Below are 24,033 nucleotides of genomic sequence, written 5' to 3' on the forward strand. Positions count from 1 at the left end.
CTACTTGTCAAGGGTTTACATACAATAACCCTGACATTTCACTCGGTGTAATGCTTTCTGAAAAGTCCCAAAAAGACAGCTCTTCGGCGTGCGCTTCAGCAAAGGGTTGAGCTGAGGTGCAGGAAGAAGGTGTGACGGGTTGGACCCAGACATGCCAAACCCACGAAAAAAATGCAGAAATTGGGCTTGTTTTTGGCTTAATTGGCTTGTGAGTCACTTGTTGGCTAGTTTTTGGCTTGTAGCTTGTTGCAGCTTGTTCTTTTTTTTTTATCAGCTCCTGGCAAGCGGGGGGAATGGGGGGCAAGCAGCAAGAAGGAGCAAGGTGGGGGAGAGAGTCGGAGTGCACAGCAGGCCCACCACAGTCCCAGACTGCACGCCGGGAGGATCTAGTCACATAGAGTGTTGGGATTCTGAGGGATTGGCTTGTTTTCACCTTGTTTTGAAATGGGATTAGCTTGATTTTGGGGCTTATTGTGAAAGTTGGGGTGCGTGAAATTTGGCAACTGGGGTGTACCCCTTGGTAAGCCACCTGATGTGCTGAGATACCACTGAGCCTACCTGTTCTGCCAGCATGGGCCCCCTTTAACTTGTCTTGCTGAGCCAGGCTATTAAAGCCTCCTATAACACACATGCACACAGGCAGGGCCACACCCAGCTGTAGATCAGCTCTGGGAAGACTCATCTTGTTCCAGCACTCAGATGGTCACCTCCCTTGGAGTGCAGACCCAAAGATATATTATGAAATTCACCTCCTCCCTCAATGTGGAGAGGGGTGTGCACACTCCTTGTTCCCCCCACACCCAAGTTAGAAATTACAGAAACTGGATTATATTATAGACAAAAGAAATTTTGTTAAGTAAAAGAGGCAGATTTTAAGTGGCAAAAGGGGTAGCAAACAGAACAAAGCTGATCCCTAAGCAGATGAAATCAAACGTGCAAACTAAGATAGTTTCACTAAAGAAATTGGTTACAAATAGTATTTCTCACCCTAGATATTGTTGCAAGCAGGTTGCAAAGTTTCTGTGGTTCAGCGTTCCAGTTATATTCCTTTTCAGACTGGATCCCGTCTAGTCTGGACTCTTCCCCTGCCTTCCCTTCTAGTGGCTTTTGCAGTCTTTCTTCTTGGGCAGACAGGCCATGGACAGGAGGAGTCCCCTTTGCCTTCATCCCCACCCTTAAATAGGAGTTACATAAGGCAGGAATCCTTTGTTTCCCCCCTTCCCTTCAGTGGAAAGGTACAAGAAGTTGCAGGAAACGTTTAGTATCAGGTCACAAAGACCACCAGACCTAGTAGTGTCACAAATACATCCCTGGACGCCTCCCAGGAGGGAGAGAGATTAGTATCTTCATGTTTTGCTGTTCCTTCCTGATGGCTCATCAAATTTGATGGCCTGTCCACTAGTGGGTGTCTTCCCAATACACACCCAGTTATAATTGTTACATAGTCCGTATTTCTAACTTCAGATACAGAAAGGATACAGGCATACAAATTGGATAATTGCATTCAGTAAATCATAACCTTTCCAATGATATCTCACATGAGCCATCTTGCATAAAGTATATCTCAGTTATGTCATATTCATATAGTAAGCCTATTTTCGTAAAGAATATGGAATGACACATCATAGAAGGGAAGTGTAATAGAGTTATGCATAATTGAGACAGCCTACCACTACCCATTACACATGCACATCCTGCTGGATAAGATGTCTTTTTCTCTCATTTTGAAAGTATTTCCATCTACTAATATTCACATTTCACCACAACTTTACTATATTATACTCCAAGCTTTCTGAATGAATCTTTTCTATAGGATCAAGCAGTCTCAACGCTAAAAAGACTAAGGGTCAGATCCTGCTCCCAGCGACTTCAATAGGAACAGTCAGGCCTGGGAAATGTCTTTTGGCCGGCTAACTTTTTCTTTTGTGTAGTATAATGGCACGTTGGAGATTTAGAGTGCCCTACATCTACAATGTGTATGTAGTACATGCTCCTGGGAATGTAATGAAGAAGCTGAACGAGTGCTTCTACCTCAGCTTCATTCCCATTGTGTACTCTGTCTTGCTCTAGGCACTGTTGCATTCTAAACATGTGATACTTTTTATAATTATGCTGAGAAAATTTTCCTCCCAGTACCCAAAGTTTCAATGTGTTTAAAGCCAAAGCATTTAAGCCATCAAAATAAACAGATATACAAAAACTCAGAGAGACATAGTGGGTGAGATAATATCTTTTATTGGACCAACCTCTGTTGATGAGAGAAACAAGTTTATACAGAGCTTGAAAGCTTTTCTCTCTCACCAACAGAAGTTGGTCCAGTAAAAGATATTACCTCACCTACGTTGTCTCTCGCCTATCCTATCACCAACACAGATGCAACAACACTGCATGTACTGTATCTCAGTTATTCATCTGAAATGTACAAGGAATTGCCAGATATAAACATCCAAGACAATTCTTTTTATACACAACTATGTTTAACTGCTCTTGTGCCTTATAGATAAATGAGCTACATGCAGTAAAATTATGTAAGTGATATATTCTATCATTTGGCTATATAGCTAGAGTTGTACACAATTACCAAATTTCATTAATCCTTTCTATCTCGCATATAACGCACACAGCAATATACTGTTATGCATGTTGTAAACCTTATTTTTTGCAAAATTCAATTTAGTGTTAAATGTTTGTCAGTTTCCTTCAAACATACTGAAATGCCACAACAGGAAATTAGGCATTTTGCTGAACTTGTGCCAGAGTGAAATTTTGCCATTTTCCTGATATTTCATTATTATTGAATAGCAGCAGCTTTTTTCATGGACAAAATGTTTTTTCAGCCATGGTATTGCCTATCGTTTTTGTAAACCCAGACAAGATGCGTGAGCAATACACATGCATGCATGCATGCACACACACACACACACACACACAATATTACACAGTACATTGATGCCTGGAATGTGTTCTCTTAGTGTGACAAGGCAGTTCCATTAATATTGATCATCCAAAACAAAATGTGTCCCGAACTCTCTGCATTTTAAAGACAAATGAAAGAAATACAACTCATGACAATTCATGACATTGTGCTTCCAAGTTCAACCTGAGAGTTTTAGTGTATCTGGTAAACATTTCCATTTTACTACTGACCTTATAACAGGAGACAGTTGCCTTGTCTGTGTTATGATTCACCACGCATAAACTTACAGGGCTGCTGTAAAATCTTTAAATCACAACTCTTCATGGATAAAAATGAATAGTAGAGCAAAAATGCATGGAAATAAAAAATACTATCCCAAGTAAAAGTCATAAAAATATAAATTATTCTTTACTAAGCAGAGCATGAACTTAAACATGAATAACACAACATATAATAAATAACTTGTTGTGATAAATTCCTTATAATAAAAGAATTCCTTGAAAACTTGTGATAAAATGTTCAGTAAAAATGTTCATAAATATTCTTTTCAGCACTATTTAAAAGTGCCTTTTTTCTCTGATAATAATAATGCAGTAAATCAGTCACCTCCAGTGATCTATATCCTGAAGAACAGTGGTTGATAGATGGATATTTTTCACACTTTCTCACTTCTTATTTACACGATTGAGAGGCCTGTTAAAGTATCTTACAGAAATTTTCATTTCAAAACAAATTGTGCAAAGTTTTAAAATGGACATATATTTAAAGAAATGTATTCACTAACTATTCTTTCTTGAACTTTTGTAGCACATTTTGCAGGATTTTGTTGATAAAGGACTTCATAATTGCTCTGGGTCCCATCCTGAATTTCATACTTAGGCAAAAACTACCTTTAGTATTTTTTCTTGAATAAAAAGTTCAGCAATTGATCTCTGAGAGCTGAAAATTTATTTAAATAAATGTTCAAGAGAGAAAAATATTCTACTATTGATGTTATTAGCCAAAACCCTTTTCAAGCCTTTTCAATATGTTAAAGGTATGTTGAATATGAGCTTTTATTACTGAATCTGGAAATTAATACCACTGGCCTGATTGTGTGTGCCATATACAGTTAAAACTTTTCTTAACTTCAGTTGGGGGTTCTGGGTGAAGCAGTTTTGTGCATCTACTACCCATTGATTGTCTGGAAGGTTTGAACCCCATGATTCTCTCTATAATCAGCGAGCATCTCTGAACAATCTACTTTACAATGAATGGAGCTGGACTGTGGGGACATATTGGATTAGCTTCTGGTACATATATTTTAGGTCAGGAGAAGATACATTTGATTCTCTTTAGTCCAGACTCGAACCTTTTGTTTCATAGGTGCATAGAATGATGGGGAAGGGCCAAGGAAGTGCCCTATCTTTGTGCACTTCTTCAGCAAGGGGGCCCAACTGCACACAATCAAGCCTACGGACTGCTCCTTCCTTACTATGCAAGTTATCCTAAAGGGAGTGAGGAGGAGGTAGGGCCATGAAATGTTATGATGTTCTAGCAGTGTTCTCATGTATCCCCCAAAGGGATGAAGCAGTAGGTGCTGATGCAGAACTCCTTTCATATCTCCCTCTGGCAATGTGCTTCCACAGCACCCATAATGTCGGAATGAGTTTAAAGCCACAATTGAACCCTCACCTCAATCCTAACTGATGTTCTTCTTTAGCACTAATTATTAGCTCCTTCACAGAAAATGATTCTCAGAATAGCCTGACAGTTATGAATATATTGGGACACTTTTGTTCAGCTACTTGTTTGCTTTATGTTCTTGAGTTAACAGCTAGCCTAATAATAATTTTAATCAGAATGTCCCACAATTACAGCTGTCCAAATAAATGATTTTTCCCCCCTGGCTTTTCAAAAAAAATTTTAAAAAATTGCTTTGGGCTGACTCAAAACAATTTTTTTTCAAAAATTTGAAAAACTGAGAGGTTGAATATAAATTGTTTTTGGTTAAACTAAATGGCTTGTTTCTGAGCTTGTCATAACAGTTTTTAGTGAAACTTGAATGAAAAGTTATTATAAATTCAGAAACTTTTTTTAGAAACAAAATATTTAGTCTATTGTGCTTCTTTTTTTTTAATTGAAACAATTTGGCAAATTCTACACAAATTTGTTAAATATTTGGGTCAACCCAGATCTGCATTTTTCAATTTAAAAAGTTTTAGCCAATTTTTTTTGTCCAGCTCTATTCACAATAAAACTGTTGTGTGTATTACACACACAACTTGATATTAATAATTTCAAATATGGAGTAGTACTGTTACCCACTAGTAGGGTATTTTAAGGGAATTCCTTAATACATCCTCCAAAAATCACAATTTTGGCTGCAATTTTAATATTTATTACTGTTACAAATAAAACCTAAACTAATTGTAACTGAAAGCGATTATAGCCAAAATTTATTTTTCTGTCTTTCATCAGCTGATTTACTTTGTGCATGTTAGCAGTGGTTTGAGGTGTCAATTTCAAAGTTTTGGTGATGTTCATTTGTACAATGAAATGTGAAGGAGTAGAACCACATGGGTAGAAATCAAAGACACATATGTATGAACTTTTGCAAGACAAGTGTTACAGAGTGCTCGTCACACATTTTAAATGTTTTTATTGGATATTTAGTTTGTGCTGGAGCTGTATGATCACAAATAGAATGCTTTGTAATCCATCAATTGCTATTAATGTTACCAGTTGCTCTCTATTTGTGCTCCTTGAAGCAGACATAGTATTACAGTTTGCTGAACTGTTCACTAGTATGAACAGGATAGAAGAAAATAAACAAAACATCTGTGTAGTATATACAGTCTTACATCAAAATATTTTATGTGATCTGTGTCCTAAAACGTTGTCTGGTTCCATCCAGTTTTTTTTAACCCTGCACATTTTTTTGAATAAATTGAAAAAGAAACTATAATTTCAGTTTAATGACACTATAATATTGGCATCCAGAAGCCAAAGACATATTTTCAACAGTGGCAATAGATGTCACGTTCAAGTCTACTCTACTCTATTTTTCCTTGCCAATATTATTTAGCCCTTGACTTTTTCAGAGAAACTTTTCCATTTCTAGGCTACTTAACCTATTTCTTAGGCACAGAAAATTACTACAAAATATCTATTCCAAAGCTCTTTATTAAACTATTTTAAAGCCGAAAAAAGGGCGTACTAATGAAAGTTTCCTGAACGTAATATGCTACAACATGCTTTGTACCATAGATGACACACTAAAATTAAATTAGTGCAAGAAAGGGATTTGGTTTCAGGAGATCTTCATTTTTACTTGAATATAAAATGTTTCTTCCTTACGCTTAGAGCATAAAGGGAAAATATGGAGAAAATAAAAGCAAAGCAGACCCACGTTTAGAGGGCATTAGAAAATCATAAAGAGGTATTGTTATAACCTTATTGGAGTCTGTGGTTCTACAGTAATATTCAATCATATGTCATCTACAGTAACTACAACAGTTTTAGACATCTTTAATCTTCTATATCACCAACTAAATCACTGCAAATTACTGGTTGCATCAGTTCTTTAATTAGGAACCTGACAATAGCAAATGTTCTATTCTTCCAATAGAATTACACTTCTCAGAACATGGTAGAGAAAAGTTCTTGAGTGTGGTTTTTCTCTGAAAATTGAGTGTAAAAATTACACCTTACTGAACATATTTGCTCCCTTTTTGTGTTTTCAGTGTCATAGCTGTTCAATTTTGTGACAAAAAAGTAGTCCTTATTTGTTTTTAATCCTAACAGCAGCACTCCAGATACAACAGAATGAGGGGAGATTGATCTGACTTCTATTCTGGAATCCACACCAATAGAACTTCCAAATTTCAGGGCCAAATTCTGCCTTGTGTTCAAAAGAGGTGAAAGGCAGAATCCTGGGATTGACTGACAAGCTAGAAAGAACCCATATGAACTTTCAGATCCCCAGCTGAGATTGCAGGCCTGGCATTTTTAGAATAAAAAGAACACTATTTTACTTGTAAACTGAACAAATGTGATCTAGAAATCATTGAGGAATGACAGATGGAACCCACAGTGACACCTTTACAGTCACTTCTACAGACACTTAACTGTGCCAAGCATTTCACAGAGAATGTAACTGTAGTGTCATCATTTAATTTGAATTAAATTCTCCCCATAAAATCTAGCCTATTAAAATGTATTTCCAGTGGGCCCCTCTAACTCTTCTGAGAAGCCTACAGTAATGTTCAGATTGTCTGGTTTATTTGTTTTTTATGCATCTGCTTGTCACTCTTCTGTGCCAAAATTCAATCTTCCGGTATTAAGATGTACTGTTGAAGTTTTGACAACTTTACATATTGAAAGCTACTGATCCTTTCTCTTAAATGATTATTCTGAATGGAATCGACCTCTTCATTGTAAAAGAGATGATAAATCTTTCTGTTGTCAAGCAGGATTATTAAGTAATTTTCAAATAGAGGGATCCCATTTCGGCCCTGATCCTGCACCATTAAAGTGAATGAGAGCTTTGACTTCAATGACCCTACGATCAAGCCCTTAGTAATTTGCTCAGTGACCTCTATTTGTATTGCATATATACGAACATTTTTTTCTTATTATAATTTATTATTTTCATATAAAATACAATTAGTTATCAGTACAAACATGTAAGCAGAAATTAACAATGAGGGGGAATATACAGTTAGGCCACGATCCAGCACGTTTCTATCTACAGGTAGACTCCTACACTTGCACAAAGCCCTATTCACTTCAGCAGGGCTTAGTGCAGATGAAGGGATCCACCTACACAGAGCCCATTTCAGGATGAGGGTATTGTTTTGGTGAATGAGGGTTATTTGAAAGCTTTACCACTGTGGGTTATATGAATTAATATCATTTTACCCGCTAAACTCAAAATGATCAACAAGAGCAATACTACAGTTACAAAAATAAATATAAAAATGAAAAATCAACACAACAAAATAAAACCAAAACATCTTTTCGGGTATTTTTTCCACAACTTATGTTGTAATTAATTCAAATTGTTTAATTTCTGCTGTTTTTCAGCTAATTAAGATTTTTACTGTCCATTTCTTCAAAATGTTGAAATAACCGTGGCAGGGTAGGGAGGGGACTGCTGGAAGCAGAACAAAGTCAATGCAGGGATTGTGGGCTGGAAGGATTGCTGTGATGGTTTGGCTGCGTCCGCAACTGATTGTCTTATCAGTTTGTCTTGCAATTGGTTCACTAGCATGGGCAAACTATGCTATGCAAAAATATCAGAGTCTCTCAAACTGATTTTCCTAATGTTATTTAATTTCTGCAGTACATGTAGGGCATGTAGTCTTCATAGAATCCTTTCCTGCAATTATGCACACTTGCATCTAATTTAGGACACTAAGGTTATTCCCTATTCAGCAAGGTGCTTTAGTATGTGCCTCTCTTTAATCAGGTGAGTAGTTCCTTTGAAAAATTAGTCATGTGCTTCACTATCTTACTGAACCAAGGTCTAGTTGCAAATACGTAGCACGTGGATAGTCCTGTTGAAGTCAATGAGACTTAGGGTTTCCAACCTTCCGAGGTTGTCCTGGAGTCTCATGTGATGTTATGATGAAACCTCCAGGAATATGTTCAACCAAAACTGGCAACCCTCGTGAGACTACTCATGATTCAATTTGTGCACATTTAAGGATTTACAGGACCATGTCTTTAGACTTTTAGTTTCTTGGTACTCCTTGCATGTTGTTGTTTGGCAAATTCACTGATAAATGCAATGGTCTTGTTTCCTTTATCTGTTTGGGTTGAAAACATGTTTGGTCAATATGCAAGTTGCCCACAGCTTACATGAGATTTTTTTATATGCAGTTGTCTACAATTAGCTATTATACTGAAAATACACTGTTCACAGGATACCAGCACTGTCATGTACAACAAATGTATCCTATTGTTTACATTTCTGGAATGTTTATGGATTGTAGGTAATTAATCCCCATGGATATTGGTTATCTTCAGATGAGATGACTTGGAATAGATAATTACACTGAATAATGTTAAAAATGATATGTTCCAGCATTGATGTACCTCCAGGACAACAGTTTTAGTTTACAGTTTATCCAGCCTTCCACTCTTAAATTCACATACACCTTTTTGATTTGATGGTTATATAAGACTAACTGAGCTTGATAGCCTTAAGAGGTGCTAAATTGAAGACATATGGTAGTGATTCTGTAAAACTACCTATACTATTAATTTTTGCCAGCTACCATTCAACATATACATATATAGGTTCTACTATATTTTCTATTATAGAAAAGCTTCTTCAATATAAATGCAGTACAGTTGTTTAAAATATTTTTGGACATACAGCATAGTTAAACCAAGATGGTTCTGTTTAGAAAATTAGAACAGAAGAGTATAATGTAACCCTTCTGCCCATCAGAGTTGGCAGCAACAAGGGCCGGGTTCAGTATCTAGGGGTTCCATTCCAATAACACCAGGCAAAACCAGCTCGAGCCCCCGCCCAGTGACCTGGGACAAATATATACCACCCCCGCTGGGCACCTCTAAGAAGCAATACTTCCCCTCTCACAAGCACAGAGTCTGAGTATAGCAAAAGCCTTTTAATAGCAGAGAGAAACAATGTGGCATTATGTTGGGGGAAACACCACCAACAGGATTCATAATACAACCCATGAGCAAAAATCCCGGCCCAATTTGCTTGGGGTGGGATTTTTGCTCATGTCCTTTCCCTTTGGTTCTTCAGTCCAACAACCCAAAAATCACCCAAAGTCCCAAAAGTCCAACAACCCAAAAATCTCTGTCCCTGGTCAGTGCAGCGCCAGAGTTTGACAGTTTATCTGCAGAGTTTTACCTGGGTGGAGATGGGGGGCTAAGGGGCACCTTATGTGGTCCGAAGCCAATTGCCCCATCTCTCTGTGGGGCTCCGCTCCACTCTGCTCTACCAGCCGTCCCACAAATCGCTCTGCTCTGCCAGCTGGCCCATGAACTGCTCCAGCCATCCCACAAACTGCTCCGCTCCACCAGCCGCTCTGCTCTGCCAACCATCCCGCAAACTACTCTGCAATATATCTTCAGCCGCCCCCCCGCCCCACTACTTAAGACAACACTCAGTGATTTCAGCTCTTAGTAATTTTAGCTCTTTTGTGATTTCAGCTTGTAGTAGGGGAGCCTCAGTGCTGGTGCACCATTGGCCCAAAGTGAATTCAGGTCAGCAGCCTGTAACTAGACTCCTAATGGAATCAAAATTAGGTCTGATATTCCACAGTGGAGAGAAGAGGAGGTGCAACTGGCATGTAGGACCCTCACCAGGGGCCCATTCCACCAGGTATAACTTAGATAATTTTTTCACTTCAAGGTCTAAGACACAGACAAGGTTTTCATCTCAAGGCCAAAAGACCAAAAACAGCAAGACGCTTGATCACGGCCTTAGATAGGCCAAAAGACTATTTACACTTGATCTTAGCCAAAACATATGTCCCCAGGCTCTCTAAATTCACTGAGTTTTGAAACCCATGTCCCTTGCCTAGCAAATGCTACTTAGTCGATGGCGAATCCCTCCATCATAAAAAAAGGCCAAGTACAGTTCCACTGTCCTTAATTCACATAATCAGGATAATAACAATTTATTCTTCCTGCCCAATAACAGAGAAACTGGGGATCCCACAGCAGCCAAAGTGACCATTTGGGCAGCTATGGACTCATGCTAGATGGGGTGGGTGTGCCTATGCAAATGAGATCAGCCCCTGAAGTTCTTTTCCACAGCTTGCCACAACTCACCACCAGATGTCAGGGTGGAGCTCATCCTGACTCTGCTTACATCATATGAACAGTACTTAACTATAAGTGGTCTAGCGTAATAAAATAGTACTGCTGGGAGTACTGTGGAGAAAACATAAGTAAACTTTCTCTATTTTTTCCCAAGTACTGATCTTGCACTGGGATTTGCTAAAGTGGACTCCTGCATTTGTATGTATTCTCACTTAAATGAGTCTTTGCAGGAGTCTGCACCAGCATATCTTAATTGTATAACAGGGTCATAGATTATAAACTTTTTGAAGCAAAATCCATATTTTTTTTTGTCTATAACATGCCACGCATGTCTATAGCAATGTTCACTCTGGGTCTACAGATGTTACCAGTTTTAGTGATATAGAAAATCCCTACAACCAAAAATTTGGGGTGGTTTGTTTAGTGCATAGAATCATAGAATTTCAGGGTTGGAAGGGACCTCAGGAGGTCATCTAGTCCAACCCCCTGCTAAAAGCAGGAACAATCCCCAACTAAATCATCCCAGCCAGGGCTTTGTCAAGCCTGACCTTAAAAACCTCTAAGGAAGGAGATTCCACCACCTCCCTAGGTAACCCATTCCAGTGCTTCACCACCCTCCTAGTGAAAAAGTTTTTCCTAATATCCAACCTAAACCTCCCCCACTGCAACTTGAGACAATTGCTCCTTGTTCTGTCATCTGCTACCACTGAGAACAGTCTAGATCCATCCTCTTTGGAAACCCCTTTCAGGTAGTTGAAAGCAGCTATCAAATCCCACCTCATTCTTCTTTTCCGCAGACTAAATAATCCCAGGTCCCTCAGCCTCTCCTCATAAATCAGGTGCTCCAGCCCTCTAATCATTGTTGTTGCCCTCTGCTGGACTTTTTCCAATTTTTCCACATCCTTCTTGTAGTGTGGAGTCCGAAACTGGACACAGTACTCCAGATGAGGCCTCACCAATGCCGAATAGAGGGGAATGATCAGTGGTTCCAAAACTACGGGCGCCGCTTGTTCAGGGAAAGCCCCTGGCGGGCCGAGCCAGTTTGTTTATCTGCTGCATCCGCAGGTTCGCCTGATTGCAGCTCCCACTGGCCACAGTTCACTGTTCTCGGCCAATGGGGGCTGTGGGAAACGGCGCGGGCCGAGGGACGTACCGGCCACCACTTCCCGCAGCCCCCATTGGCCTGCAGCGGTGAACCGTGGCCAGTGGGAGCCGCAATTGGCCGAACCTGCAGACACAGCAGGTAAACAAACCGGCCCAGCCCGCCAGGGGCTTTCCCTGAACAAGCGGCATCCCAAGTTTGGGAAACACTGATCTAATGAAACATAATGATAGATCAGATCTATATTACATATCTTTAATTACATGTAGGGTTGCTAGGTGTCCGGTTTTTGACTGGAATGCCTGGTTGAAATGGGACCCTGGCACCTCCGATCAGCTTCGCTGACTGGGCTGTTAAAAGTCCGGTCGGCAGCACAGCATGGTTAAAGCAAACTCCCTGCCTGCCTTGGCTTTGCGCGGCTCCAGGAAGCAGTGGTATGTCCCCGCTCTGGCTCCTAGGTGGAGGGGCAGCCAAGGGACTCTCTGCGCTGCCCCCTGCCCCAAGTGCTGGTTCTTCAGCTCCCATTGGCTAGGAACTGCGACCAATGAGAGCTGCGGGGGTGGTGTTTGTGAACAGGGCAGCAGGCAGAGCTGCCTGGCTATGCCTCAATGTAGGAGCCAGAGGAGGGACATGCCGCTGCTTCCGGGAGCTGCCAGAGGTAAGCGCTGCTCAGAGCTTTCACCCCTCACCCTTCATGTCCCACCAACCTCCTGCCCCAGCCCTGATCCCCCTCCCGCCCTCCAAACCCCTTGATCCCAGCCTGGAGCACCTCCTGCTCCCCAAACCGCACATCCCCAGCTCCACCCCAGAGTCTGCACCCCAACCAGAAGCCTCACATCCCCCTGCACCCCAACCCCCTGATGCAGCACTGATCCCCGTCCCAGCCTGAAGCACCCTCCTACACCCCAAGCCCCACATCCCCACTCCACCCCAGAGTCTGCATCCCCAGTTGGAGCCTCACACCCCTCTACACCCAACCATCTGCCCCTGCCCTGATCCCCCTCTGGCTCTCTGAACCCCTCTGTTCCAGCCCAGAGCACCCTCCTGTACCCCAAACCCCACATCCTGGCCCTACCCCAGAGCCTGCACCCCCTCCTGAATCCCAACCCACTGCTGCAACCCAGAGTCTCCTCCCACACCCTGAACTCCTCGTTTATGGCAGCACCCCAGAACCTGCAGCCCCTGCCAGAGCCTGCACCCCAACCCCCTGAGCCAGCCTGGTGAAAATGAGTGAGTGAGGGTCGGGAGAGCGAGCAATGCAGGTGGGGGGGGGGGTAATGGAGTAAGCGGGGGGGGGGCAAGGGTGTTCGTTTTGTGCAAGTAGAAAGTTGGCAACTCTAATTACATGTTTAACAAAGGTTGAAATATTTTGGAGCTGTTAGAAGCCATTTTATTTGGACATCACCAGATGAAGATGATTACCTGCTTGAGCTTTTGAGCTAATTTTGCTTACTGAATGCTTGAGTCAGTACTTCAATGTTTTATTGTAACAATCTTAGCAATGCTAACAATTCCATAATTACAAGACAACATCTAGCATCTGTTCCAAAGCCTATTGAAGTCAACTGGGAATCTATTTCCATTTACTTCAGTGAGCTTTGGATCAACCCTTTACTTCAGTAAGGTGTGGTCCTGTTTCCACTGAAATCAATGACAGAAATTCCACTGAGTTCAATGGGTGTAGCATCAAGCCCTGAAGTAGACATATTTTATACAAGAGATAAAAATGTCCATTTAATAATTCTGTAAAAAATTGCTTACATTATATTTTTACTTTTCAAGTATCCTACTTATATTAAGCAGATCAGTTTTAAAAAATGGATGAAGGGTGTAAGGCAGGGGTAGGCAACCTATGGCATGCATGCCAAAGGCGGCACGTGAGCTGATTTTCAATGGCACTCACACTGCCCGGGTCCTGGCCACTGGTCCTGGGGGCTCCGTTGCTGGCCTGAAGTACTGGCTGATGGCCCCCTGCCAGCCGGGGTTCCATCCACCAGCCCCGCTCAGCCCGCTGCCAGTCCCAGGTCCCGGCCGCCAGTCCGGGGGGGCTCTGCTGCTGGCCTGGGGTCCCAGCTGCCGGCCCAGGGCTCTGCAGCCACCCCCAGCTGTGGCCCACTGGCCCCAGCCTGGGGAGTGAGGGGTGCAGACAGGGACAAGAGGGGGCGCAGCTCAGCACCCCCACCTGAAAAATTGTTCCAGCGTCACTGTGCTGCGATATTTTCAAGTCCTGATTTGCTCCTTACATCACTATCGTGCCACGTGGAACAGCGCACTGCCTTTGATGTTGAGATTAGAATGTACATGCAAGAACTGGAATCAGAATTTTCTGACAGATTACAAGATTTCCAGCAATTTGGCCCAATGCTTTCTTTTCTAATTAAACCTGAAAAGTTCAACCAAAGCGACTTGGATTTGTCTGTATTTTAGCGGATGGGCGTTGAAGATTTCGAAATGCAGCTCATTCAGGTAAAATGCTCAGAATTGTGGGCATCAAAGTTTGGAGATCTGCCGAGTGCACTTGAAGCTACTGAGAGAGATCATGGGGCCTCTATTCTGACCTGCTGGACGTCCCTGCCAGTGAAATTTAACTGTTTGACGAAAATTGTTTTTGCAATGCTTTCAGCATTTGGATCCACATACCTGTGGGAACAGGTATTTTCACACATTAAATCTGTCCTCTGTCCCTCTCGGAGCAGGTTAACAACTGATTGCTCAGAAGCCTGTGTGCAGCTTAGAAGCCCGTGTGCTGCTTAAAGTATCCAAAAATGTGCCAGACATTGGAAGACTCAGAAGGAAAAGCAAGGGCAAGGATCACACTAAACTGATAAGATCTGCTTTTTAATTTAATTTTAAATGAAGCTTCTTAAACATTTTAAAAACCTTATATACTTTACATACAACAATAGTTTAGTTATATATTATAGACTTACAGAAAGAGACCTTCTAAAAACATTAAAATGTATTACTGGCACACAAAACCTTAAATTAGAGTGAATAAATGAAGACTCGGCACACCACTTCTGAAAGGTTGCCACCCCTGATGCAAGGTCATACTCCAGAGTGCTACCTACATTGACCTGGGATATAAAATTATTTTGAGTTCTTGGAAAACAGATATTTTCCATTGCAGGTGATAAATGTAAAAGTCCATAGCAGTGTGTAAAATCCCTCATCCTGCTCCTATAATTCAACACTTCAGCTTCCATAGAAGGAGATTCTAACTTTATTAAACTATTTAATTATCTGAGGGTGAAATTCACTCCAGTGCAGAGGCCCTAGGCGCCACCTTTATTACCTACAATTTCACCTAAACTGTGATAAGAGAAAACAGTAGCAGAACAATGGAAACAAATGAAAATAATGTTGTTGCTGTGAGAAAAATGAGGTTGACAAATTGGAAAGTTTTAAGTTATAAGGTTTGGAAAGTACATTTTTTACAATTGTACTAAGCTATCATAATCGCTTTAGAACAAAAATATACCACATTGTATTGTATTGTTCTGATCACTTTCAGTAAGCTTATAAACATTTAAGAAAAATTTCCTGGAGACCTGATACTACTTAAAATGTTGTTACCACTTCTGTTTCTCATTCCAGGTCCATTATATTCCCATTAATTCTTTATAGCTTACATCCTACATTGTATTTTTTACAAAAATAGTAACATAAAAAACAGAACAAAACTTTAATATATTTTCGACACAAAGCTCTATTGTCGTCTTTCTGAATGTATCTCCTTTCGCCATATGCATTTAAATTCTTAATTCTGTTTCTTTTTTTAAAATTTAATGACTATGTTCTTTAGAGGTGATATTTCCACAGTTAAATTCAATTATTTCTGTAGCTCAGGAGGGTGTGAAGTGAATAATAACTTTGATGATTAACCCAGTGTTTGGCAGATTATATTAAGTGTGATGGTTAAAGAGCTGATCCTTATTACAGGAAAACCATGTAATTAATAATTCAATTGCTTTTTATTATAGTCTCCATTTGCGACCTTCCATCCATTAGGAATTTTTGTAATTACAGGTCTTTAAGACTTAATTCTTCACAATTGATCATCAACGATACCACAGTATATTTATGTTTTGGAAATAGTTATAAGAGCACATGGTGATAATATAAAATAAAAATTCAGCACCAGCTACAGATGGGAGCACATTAAAATATCAAGTCTGCCCACCTAGATGATGTAGGTACCACCCAAGTTACTTTATACAACATATAAAAGTAGTAAAAATAAATGACGAGTATTAGATGGCTGCCAGAGTCCTTTCTTCAAAACGAGCTGGGGAAGTAGGGAGATGAATTATCTGAGGCAGTCCATGTTGTTGTAAACTAAGTGGTTAACAGGACTGGCTGGAAAATAACAATTCATTTCTGTGAAAACTAGACCATTCCAATTTTTTTTTAACGAAAAACAAAAAAAAGAGAACAAAATTGACAAGAACTGGTGTTTAGGGCACTCACTCCCTTGGGATATGGGAGCCCCATGTTCAAGTACTTTTCTGGCTGTTATTGTCATGACCCATGGATCTCAGAACCCAAGTCTGCAGGGTTCATGGGAGCAGCCACCCTCCACCTGGCAGCCTGCTGACAACTGCTTATCTGGGATCCACAAAACCCAGCCCCGGTGTGAGACTCTGCCACTAAGATCTAATTGGTAGAGTCCCAGAGCAGCTGATTGGCCTGCTGGCCCTACTTAAACTAGCAGCAGGAACAGGAAGTTGTCTGAACAATTGGTCTTCCCCTTGCTCTGGACTGTGTGCTTCCTGCTCCCCCAGCTTGATTTCCTGGCATCTGACTCATGATTCTGATCTCCAGTTTGTCTCCTTTTTCTGATCTCCTGGTATCCTGACCTAGTCAACTCTTGTCTCATGCCTGTGGATTCTGGCTCTGACTACTAGATCTGGCCACCCATTACAGATACTGAGCAGGGACTTGGATTGTAAATCGCTGGGGCAAAGACTGTCTTTTTGTTCTTTTCGTACACCACCTAGCATAATGGGGCTCTGGGCTATGACTAGGGCTCCTCACTGCTATGATAATATTAATAATAATCTGGTTATCCCACATCCTATGTCCTAACCCCCAAATCCTAATCCCCAGGCTAGAGAGTCAGTCTCACTCTCCCTTTCTCCTTCAGTCTCTCCTGTTGAAGCTGTTTCTCTTTGTGTAAATAAATAGTCATTTGGCCAAAGAGAGAGAGAGAGAGCCAGAGAGAGAGACTGACTCTATAGCTGGTGGCTAGAGTCCCCTAGAATGTTGGAGATCGAAGTTCAAAAGTCCCTGTTCCAAATCAGGCAGAATCAGTTATGATGAAATAGCATTTTTCAACACAAGAGTTTAAGTGAATTTTTTAACATGCTCTATTGTTAACTAGCCTTACCCAGATTAAATTGAGCAAAGTTAAATTTCAGCTAAATATTAGGATGGATGTTTTGTAACAGTGTGTTCTATTGGGTCATGGAAATTAGGGAAATTTTGAAGCCTCCGTCTTATGAGTAGGGAGCAATCCACATCAACTGGGGGAATAGAAAAGGTGATTTAATACTTCCTTTTCATCTGTCAATCTGTGGCAGTCTTAAGGGACAAGGTCAGTGCTTTGTTGCTCTAATTTTGAAACTCTGGATGTTGACCAGTCACTGAAACACTAGTTGCCAATGTCGCTTTTGATGGAGCCAAGAAAACTCACAGATGAGTGTCTGGGATTAATGGCCTATGGCTGTAACTTAATTGAATCCATGCAAAATCAATAAACCTGGCACCTCCTAAATAGTCCTTTAATCACAATATAAACCAACTGTAGATGCCCTGCAGACCCCAAACCCATGCCCAACTAATGAGGTTATAGCCCACTTCTCTCTAATCTTCAAGCCAAATTTCCTTTCAAATAAGTTCCACTAAGGAGGTGTCTCGTAAATGTATCCAAAAAAGCCCATTTTCTTGTTTCCCCTTCAAACCCATTTGTGCCTTATCGCCGCCTGTTCCCAAAGGTTTGGGAACAACACTGCTCCCTTCTTCAAAGTTATAACAATAAAACCCTGATTCATTGACATAAACAAGCCAAAGTTAAGTAACGCCCATCAGTAACAGGGATGGACAACAAAAGTAACTTATGGCCCATTCTAAAGAACCATTTTAATACACATTTATGTTTCTTGGCATTAAGTTAGACACTATTTTTCCTGATATTTGGTTGTCCAACTAAGAGCTGATATATACCAAATATAGATTAGCTGTCCTATCCTAATGAAATCAGCATTTGTTTTTTATTTTAATTATTTTTGTGTAATATGGTAGAGAATTAGAAAGACACAGATGGCTTAGCTGACTTGTGCCATAGTGAATTCAGATTCCTTTAGCATTTACATTTCAACGTGTTTGAGAAGGAGAGATCTAAAGTTTTCATTCTGCTGACTTGCCTATGACATACACACTTGGAGATATTGCATATGGTGTCCATCTGCCCCAACACAGGAGCTGGGAACATTTTCGCTAGCGATGTCCAGCAGAGGTAGTGCATGCTATCTATTCCATGGTACCCGCCATACTGCACCACTGCTGTAAACTAGCACAGAAACCTTCCTCCTCTTCCGCATCTAAAAGATCTCAAGGAAAGAAGAGCTCAAAGAGAGCATCTGTTTTCCTCCTCTTCGGCACTGGCTTCAACAGCACTGTCCCTCTCAGCATCACAGTGCTCAGGCAGTCTTCAGCCCTTCCCCTGTCAGCACTGGCAGCTTTGATCAAAGCCTGCTCTGAACCAACAGTTTCAGCTTTAGAGGAAACTTCAAAGCAGAGACAGGCATCTACAGTATCCTCACTGCAGGGACCTTTTACAATTCATTTTACAGCTCCTAAAGCTTCTTTCATGTCTTCAGACTTCAGGGTCACCCCAGATCCTGAATCACCAATCCCAGAGGTTTCCCCAATCTCAGTACTGGACAGATCCTCCTCCTCAAAAAGAAGTGAGGGCACTTTTAATGAAAATTGCTTTGAACCAGCATGTCAATATAATTAAGGATTTAAGCCCCACTCAAATCCTTCAATTTCCTATCATGGCTTCTGTATTAGTGGTTTCTTTATCCAAAGACTCTGACTTCTCTGCAGGGGACTCCTCTACCAAAAAGGAAACTGTCTAGAGAGGCAATTAGAAAAGAGCCTCCTAATAGACCTGAAGATGCTAATCTCGCTATGATCCTTGGTTCCCTCAAAACTGGCCGGATATTCCTTTCCCATATGGTCCACAATTTTGATTGTACAGGCCCTCATGGCCTTGATATTTCAGGGAGAAGTTCTTCTGCAGTATATGGGTTCTATTTGATGGAGGTGGATGATAGAGGAAAATGTATGTGCAGGAACTCTATTTGCCCCTCTGATTGCATCCAAAATTTTGATAACCGATACATCCAAGATGGGCTGCGTAGCACATATAGATCATATTCAGACTCATGGCCTCTAGTCTTATCTAGAATCCATGATCCAGATAAGTGTACTAGAACTAGTACTAGGCAGTGAGATTAGCTTTTCTATCTGTCATAAAGAATCCTTCAATCTAAATTCTCAGAGATAGGAGGCTATGGAATTTTTACATAAACAGACAGGGAGGCAAGAGATCAGTCCCTCTTTCCCAAGAAGCCATAAAGCTTTGAATTACGTCAATTTAGAATCACGCCAATCTGACACCTCTTCACCTCCCAGGTCTAGCGGATTCACTAAGCAGGAAAATGTACTCGTCCCGTAAATGGGAATTAAAAAATTCAGCACTAAAGCAAATTTTCCAGAAGTGAGTACTTCCCCAGTTGGACTTATTTGTATCGGTTCAAAACAGGAAATGTCAGATACTTTGCTCACAAGTAGGAAAGAGTCCAGGATCTCTAGCAAATGCATTCATGATTTCTTGGTCACACAATTTGATGTACGTTTTCCCTCCATTTCCGCTGATTCCAAGAGTGTTATGGAAAATAAGGTAAGCAAAGGTTCAAGTTATGCTGGTGGCTTCTCCTTGGCTTCACCAATTTTGGTTCTCAGATCTAATGCTACTGTCAAATCATCAATTTATCAAGCTCCCAGTGCAGAAAGGCATTTTATCACAGAGTCAGGGTCTGATTCTCCACTCAAACCCAGCCTGTCTATATCTCTTGGTCTGGATCAGTTGTTCCTAAACTAGGGGAGCTGCTTGTTTAGGGAAAGCCCCTGGCGGGCCGAGCCTTTTGTTTACGTGCCGCGTCTGCAGATTTGGCCGATCGCAGCCCCCATTGGCTGCAGTTTGCCGCTCCAGGCCAATGGGGGCTGCGGGAAGGGTGGCCAGCCCCCATTGGCTGAGAGAAGCGAACAGCGGCCAGTGGGACCCGCAATCAGCCGAACCTGCGGATGTGGCAGGTAAACAAACCGTCCCGTCCCGTCAGGGGCTTTCCCTGAACAAGCGGTGCCCGTAGTTTGGGAACCACTGGTCTGGGTGATATCTGGATGTTCCTAGTAAATAGAATGTTCTACAGAGGTGCAGAGTACTCTTCAGAGTAGAAAATATTCCCCTAGGACTATGTACACTGCCAGATGGAAACATTTTTCTTTATGGGACAAATCTAAAGATTAACTCCATGTCAGTGTTCTAGACTAATAATATAATTACCTCTTATCTTTAAAGCACTTGGGACTGTCTATTTCTTCAATCAAAATCAATTTGGTAGTGATATCTGCAATCCATCCTCCAGCAGAGGTAGGCACAATTTTTCTGTTATCAATCAGTTAATGCATTTATGAAAGGGTTTGTCCATGTTTCTTCTCCTGTGAGAGCAGTTCTTCCAACATGGGACTTAAAGTCAGAGCTTTCTTCACTTAGGATGCCCTTCCCCCCAACTTTTGAACCTTTATCAAATTATTCAGTTCATCTGCCATCAGTGAAGGTAGCATTCCTGATAGCAATTACATAAGCTGATTGAATAAGTGAATTATAAACCCTCCATATGCAGTTTGTCACCTGGCTAGAGTACCTGATACCACATGCATTTTTTTTTATTTCTAAAGCACTGTGAAAATTTCTTATCAATCAATTAATCCATTTATCAGTTTTTTCAAAAACCTCATTCTTCAGCTGCTGAATCTAAATTACTTACTTTAGATGAGAGAAAGTCACTGTTATATTACCTAGATAGAGCTCAATCTTTTCATAAACCTTCAGGATTGTTCATTGCTTATGGTAATAAACCAAAAGGGATGGCTGTTTCATCACAAAGATTTTGTAAATGGACATCGGATCATGTTAGAACTGCTTATGATATTAATAAGCAAGTCCTCTGTCAACATCCAAACTCACTCCACCAGACAGTAAGGTGCATCGATAGCTTGCTTAAGCCAGGTTGCAATACTGGAAATATGTAGAGCAGCTACCTGGTCTTCAGCGCATACATTTATGAAACGTTATTTGTTAGCTGCTGCTTCAAGATCTGACACTGTTTTCAGATAACTCCTAGCTTCCATCTCTTTAAAGATGACTGCTAGCTAATCACTGTAAGTGGGATCCACATGTTCAGTAATTCGAAGAAGAAAGAATGGTAATTTACCTGATACTAGCTGTAATTCTTCAAGATGTTTTGCACATGTGAGTCCCATCAACCACCCTCCATCCCCACAGCTTGGTAGCTTATAAATGAGAGTTCTGGGTGCAAAGGAACTGAGTAGCATTTGGAGTTGCTGTGCACTTCGTGCCTTTTGGGGTGGGATGGAGGCATGTGCACCAACCCCTGTTGGACTCTGCTAGTGAAATGTTCTGAACTTCTGTGCTGAGGCACATGGACACTATAAGTGGGATCCACATGTGCAGAACTTCTCCAAGAACCATAGTTACTATCAGGTAAGTAACCATTTTCTAATGGTCAAGGAAACATCTTTCTTTATCATTATGGCTATTCATATCTTATTTTAAATATTCATTTTCAACTTATATAAATGAGTTTGAAAATGCCAAATTTCTAGCATAAAAAGACCACTTTCTATATTTCATTGACCTCTGAACCATTATAAAGTTCTCTCAGTAAAACATTTTAGAATATTCTTTATCTTTCTTATGGAATTAACAAGATATCCATCCAATTCTGAATGAGGCACTTGTGAGCAGAAAGCATTTAGGTATTTACTGTGTTTTTAATATTAGATAACTCCAGTTTTTGTTCAGATGAACGGACATGCTCCTATTTTATTATAGAATGAGTATTGTCACTCAGCTGAAAATTATAGATAACACATATCCTCTTCAGTGATAGAAAACCAATAATAATTAAGAAGTGTCTTATAAGCATACAGAGGGTCAGGATGATAATTTTGTTTGTGTGTTTGTCAAGTGGTATGCTGCTGTATTAGTTTTTGGCAGTCGAGTCATTTCTTATCTGCATTACTCCAGAATAATAGGGGTTGTTTTTAAATATAAATTGCAGGGGTGGGTGTTTGTTCTGTTTCCCCCCACTTTCTATAAGGATTCACAGCATGAGGAAAATTGGTAAATTGATTTTCTCAAGTTTTGGCCAGTTTATAGGGTTTAATAAAACAAGATTCTCCTCATTGGTACATTTAATTATAAGTAATATGGCTATGTAATTATATGGAAAAATTTACAAAAGAACCTAAGACTTAGGGGACTAAGTCCCATTGACTTTCAATAACCCAGCCTTCTATGAGCTTAAGCCATGTTTGAAAATGGAAGAAAGCCATATAAATCACTAGGTGTACAACTCTGGATGGAGCAACACCTAAATACCTTTTTAAAATCTGTCCCTTAAAAACATTTGAAAATTCTGCTTGTCATTTTGTTAAATGTACCTTTAAATATAGAGGAGTTTTTCCTGTTGGTTAAAGAAGTAGCTGAATGTTACAGTGCATTACTGTCTTCCTTGCCACAGAGTTTATATTTGCTCTCTTTCTTTTTATTCAATCTGAAATAAGTCATCTAGAGCCTGAGAAATACATGTTTTGCTTCTTCAGTATGTGGTGGTGGTGGAGATAGAAATAAATTTGGCTCTGAGGATGGAATTCTAAGAATTTGGGGAAAGTTAAGAGATTTCTTGCTTAAAATAAAAAAGAACCCCCCTCCCAAAAAATAAGCAGAAACAAGGACAAATTTAAAGTATATGATCAGGGATTTGAACAGTATTTTTATGCAAATATTTTTGTGCAAAGAACTGGGAAAGTGGCATTTGCTGCTCACAAACAATAACAATATCGCCATCTGCTTAGCCATATAAATTGCATTCCCCTATTATCCTTAATCTGAAATAAAGCAGCAATACATTTTGCTCTATTTATAGGGAAAACACAATAAATAATAAACACAGTAACTTGCATTTCTGTAGCCTTTTCATTCAAGAATGTCAAAATACTTTACAAGCATTAGACCTATTTCTGCCAGGCACATAATCATATGCCTATCTTCAAGCACATGAGTAATTTTATAGAAGGCTCATGCTTAAGAACCTCCCTGAATAAGGACCTTAATGAATTAGGCCTCACAACATCCTTGTGAGATAGATGTGGTGTTATCCTGATTTTATAATTGGGGAAACTAAGGAACAGAGAGATTAAGTAACTTGCCCCAAACAATATAGAGCAAATCAGCGGCAGAGTCATTAAAGTCAATGGGAGCTTTGCCATTAATTCACTGGAGCCAGGATTTCACACCAGGAGTCCTGAATCCTGATTCCTTCTATGTCTATTGGGCCAGGAAGCTGTTTGGGAGACAAATTGCCCTTGTGACTTATGAGAAAGGTGTGATTTCATTGTTATTCAGGTAGTGTTTGTCAAAGGAGCTTGCATTTGCCATTGTCAAAATGAAGGCAATTGTCCCAGCTCTGTAATGGAATGGGCAAGGGATAGTTGAAACCAGCCAGTTACAGGCAATATATTAGTGCAAGCTAAAAACTCCCTTTTTTAAAACTTGATTCTTTCTTCCACATAACCCCATAACCTATGCAGATTCAAACTTTCGTGCAATTCAAGTAAGTTCTACAAAGGAAGAATAAGCCTCTTAACAAGATTGAATTTGCTATTGTGCATGTTACAAGCTGAACAAACAGAGATTGGGCAAGTTTCTGTTCATTCATGTGCCTCCTTTAAAAAACAAATACCAGTTTAATATAAATGGAAATGAGGGCAACATTAGTGTGAACATAAATCTTGATCTATTGTACCCTAATAATGAAAGCAATACTTTTTAGAGTCTGGATAAATGAATAAA

At 40.4% G+C, this 24,033-nt stretch overlaps 1 long non-coding RNA gene across 1 annotated transcript in view; it reads left to right on the forward strand.

Annotated features, from left to right (window-relative positions):
* The first annotated feature begins 21,484 nt into the window (after positions 1 to 21,484).
* LOC122461868 overlaps positions 21,485 to 24,033 on the forward strand; it is a 136,825-nt gene continuing 134,276 nt past the window's right edge. Inside the window, exon 1 of the long non-coding RNA XR_006284089.1 lies at positions 21,485 to 21,660. This is a non-coding gene — a long non-coding RNA (uncharacterized LOC122461868). The remainder of the gene's footprint in view (positions 21,661 to 24,033) is intronic.

The sequence above is a fragment of the Chelonia mydas genome, chromosome 9 (genome assembly GCF_015237465.2).
Source record: "Chelonia mydas isolate rCheMyd1 chromosome 9, rCheMyd1.pri.v2, whole genome shotgun sequence".
NCBI classification, from domain to species: domain Eukaryota; kingdom Metazoa; phylum Chordata; order Testudines; family Cheloniidae; genus Chelonia; species Chelonia mydas.